Here is a 3788-nt window from a genome sequence, read left to right on the forward strand (position 1 = left end):
CACGTAACGACCCTCTCTTTAAATGTTTATATTTCAGGACCAAGCAGTTCGATTGATTTAATTTTTCGGTTAAATATAGAGCTAATTATGTGCTATACAATGGCCCAAAAAAGTTAAAGAAAACAAATGGTATTCCTTTTTTGTATCACATTGAAATCGTACGACTGTCACGTGCGCCACCATGGGAATGCCCATATATAAAAATGGTGTGAAAAATGTATAGTAATTCATCAATTGAGAACGGTTGGGCCGATTTGGCAAAGTTTTTCTTTTAGTTGTTCGCAATTTCCAGGAGAAGGTTTTTACGATAGAAAATTTTGGGAAAACTTTTCGGAAAATTCGGGAAATTGAAAAAATCGAGAATTAATTTTTGTGTATGGAATGTTTTGTGCAATTACTTCGGGATGGCTGTCAAATGGTAAAATAGAAATTTCTGGAAAAGTCGGAAAAATCCAGAAGAACGCGAAATATTTGATTTTTTAGTTGTGTATTTGTATTTGGAGCTTTTCGGCCGGTGTGTTGAAGATAAAAACAAAGTTTATTTTTTTCTCCTACGCGTTTCGACGCATTTTCGCGTCATCTTCAGGGAGTCTGTTTATTAATTTGCAAAAACGAAAAACATTATTAGTAACAAGCAAAATTATTTAGAACAATACAAACATAGTTAGATTTCAACATATTTGACTTACATTAACATAAAAATTAGTTTAATTATTCACAATTTTAAAAAACGACATAAATACATTTTCCGGACACCACATTTAACATTTAGCAACTTCTTTATCTTCCGATAGCTTAAACATTGTGTGTTATTGCAGTAGCATATGCACAGTTTATATTGTCAACATCTTTGTAGTTCATCGCTTCACATATATTTTGTTGTATGCGTAGCCCTTCTAATGTCATCCGCTTTTTAGTTCTGTTCTCCACGTCTAAAATTCTAGCGTTGGCGAAATCTGCTGTGTGATTGTTTGTGGTCAAGTGCTGCGCTAACGCTGTGGTGTTTTTCTTATTTTTGGCGTCAAGTTTGTGTTCGTTGATTCTTGAACTTGACGCCAAAAATAAGAAAAACACCACAGCGTTAGCGCAGCACTTGACCACAAACAATCACACAGCAGATTTCGACAACGCTAGAATTTTAGACGTGGAGAACAGAACTAAAAAGCGGATGACATTAGAAGGGCTACGCATACAACAAAATATATGTAAAGCGATGAACTACAAAGAAGATGTTGACAATATAAACTGTGCATATGCTACTGCAATAACACACAATGTTTAAGCTATCGGAAGATAAAGAAGTTGCTAAATGTTAAATGTGGTGTCCGGAAAATGTATTTATGTCGTTTTTTAAAATTGTGAATAATTAAACTAATTTTTATGTTAATGTAAGTCAAATATGTTGAAATCTAACTATGTTTGTATTGTTCTAAATAATTTTGCTTGTTACTAATAATGTTTTTCGTTTTTGCAAATTAATAAACAGACTCCCTGAAGATGACGCGAAAATACGTCGAAACGCGTAGGAGAAAAAAATAAACTTTGTTTTTATTTTCAACACACCGGCCGAAAAGCTCCAAATACAAATACACAACTAAAATTTACAACATTGGCTCAAAAGAAAAAAGAATCATTTGATTTTTTTTTTACGAAATTTTGTATTTTATCGCATGATTTGATGATTTTGGACAATGTTAAGCTGGAAAATTCGTTGCGAAGCTTGGAAAATTTCGGATAATTGTGAAATTCATTGTGAACATGAATCAATTGGGAACAATTGTCTCCTAAATATGTTTCATAACCTATTCGAATGGTTGCTGCTTTTTTCGAAAGGTGATTAGAAGGAGTGCACAAAGTTTTAATTTTTCCGATACGTGGGGCAGGGGTCGAGCTACGCTAAAAAATGAATTTGGTACGTAGGTAGCCTTTTGCCTAAATTAGCATATAGGATCCATTTTTCCCGTTAAGTGGGCCAGGGACCGATCTATTCGAAAAAGTCTTATTTATAGTCCGATTTTCTTGAAATTTGGCACGTAGGTAGCTTATTGTCTGGGTTAAAATATAGGATACTTTTTCTGATAGGCGGAGCATATACCGATCTATTGGAAAAAATCTTATTTATGGTGCGATTTGCTTGAAACTTGGCACGTAGGTAGCTTATTGTCAGGGTTAAAATATTGTTGACTCTTTTTCTGATAGTTGGACCAGGGACCGATCAATTCCAAAAATTCTTATTTATGGTCTGATTTGCTTGAAATTCGATACCCGTATTATAGATATGCGTAGAATAGAATTGAGTCATTGTTTTACAGTTCGAAAAGTGTTTGAAGGCGCCACAAACATGCGGTTATTGGCTATTTAACAATAATTATTAAACACGCCAACAAAAATAGAAACAAATTTGATGCAGCTAATGTTAACGCTATTTTTGACGTAAGCACAAAGTTTCCGTCAGCTCCAGATTTTAAGAAAAACAAGGTCAGTGTCAAAGAATCGCGATTTTGCAATAATTGAGAAGTTCTAGCAAAGAAACAGAGGGTGGTAGAACCTCCCACTTAGGCTTAGATTAAAGAAAGAAAATCTCGGCTACTATCCCTGCAAATTCTTGCACCTTTGCTTGATGGTCACTTATAGTTATTTATTGAACAGGAAAAACTGATTTTGGGAAGTTTGGGTACCTACCACAATTAAGCAAAATTCCAATTAGGCTTAAATTAAGGCTTGGACTTCTGACTTCAATCCCTGAAAATACCATTCCTGCACCTTGACCCCGCGGTACTTTCTTGACGTTGACTTAACAGAATGTGGATCAATGATACTCACTTGTTTGGAAATTGCCACCAACTAGACTATACAGATTCAAGAACGATTCACTATCCAGCCGCAAGGACTTCTTCCCGGTATAACGCTTTCATCAGGTTATTTAAACGTGAACGTGAATTGCTGGCGAAAACGTTGGACCAAATATTTCAATAAAAAAAAATAATTTTGGGCGGGACGAAGTTCGCCGGGTAAACTAGTATGTTATATTTTTCTTCGTATTGATTAATTGGTTCTACAGTTCCTATCAAACAAAAGCAAAAATAAGAAATTAAGTTTCATGAAATAAAGGAACATAAAGAACTTTTCTTTCCGACTGCTTGACACCTGAAACATAACGAAATTTTATTTCCCATTTGAATGTGTCTTATTTGAGTGTATTATCCACTTACGCATAGTGGAAAAATATTTTTGTGTCAAAAAAGCTGTATACTCTTCAAATCCCACCCGATTTCGACCATGCTCTTTTATCAAAAGGTTCGTTAGATAATAATTTTACTGTTAGGAGATGTTGCTTTTTTGATTAGTCCTACAAAAATATAACAAATTCAGCCCAAAATAAAGGTCTAAAGGTCGATTGCTGGTCTCAGCAATGGCGAATTCGTCTTCTTCTTCTTCTTTCTTGGCGCTGTAACCGCCTAAGCGATTTTGGCCGAGTTCAGCAAAGCACGCCAGTCGTTTCTCCTCTGTGCAAACTGACGCCAATTGGAAACGCCAAGTGAAGCCAAGTCCTTCTCCACCTGATCTTTCCATCGCAGTGGGGGCCTCGCTCTTCCTCTGCTACCACCAGCGGGTTCCGAGTTGAACACTGGAGCGTCGGTGTCCATTCGAACGACATGGCCAAGCCAGCGGAGCCGCTGTATTTTAATTCGCTGCACTATGTCCATGCCGTTTTAAAGCTCAGACAGCTCATCGTTCCATCGTCTGCGGGACTCGCCGTCGCCAACGCGTAAAGGCCCGTAAATCTT

Source organism: Rhagoletis zephyria, unplaced genomic scaffold (assembly GCF_001687245.7).
Source record: "Rhagoletis zephyria isolate East Lansing unplaced genomic scaffold, Rhagoletis_zephyria_1.1 Rzeph_scaffold_06198, whole genome shotgun sequence".
Classification (NCBI taxonomy): domain Eukaryota; kingdom Metazoa; phylum Arthropoda; class Insecta; order Diptera; family Tephritidae; genus Rhagoletis; species Rhagoletis zephyria.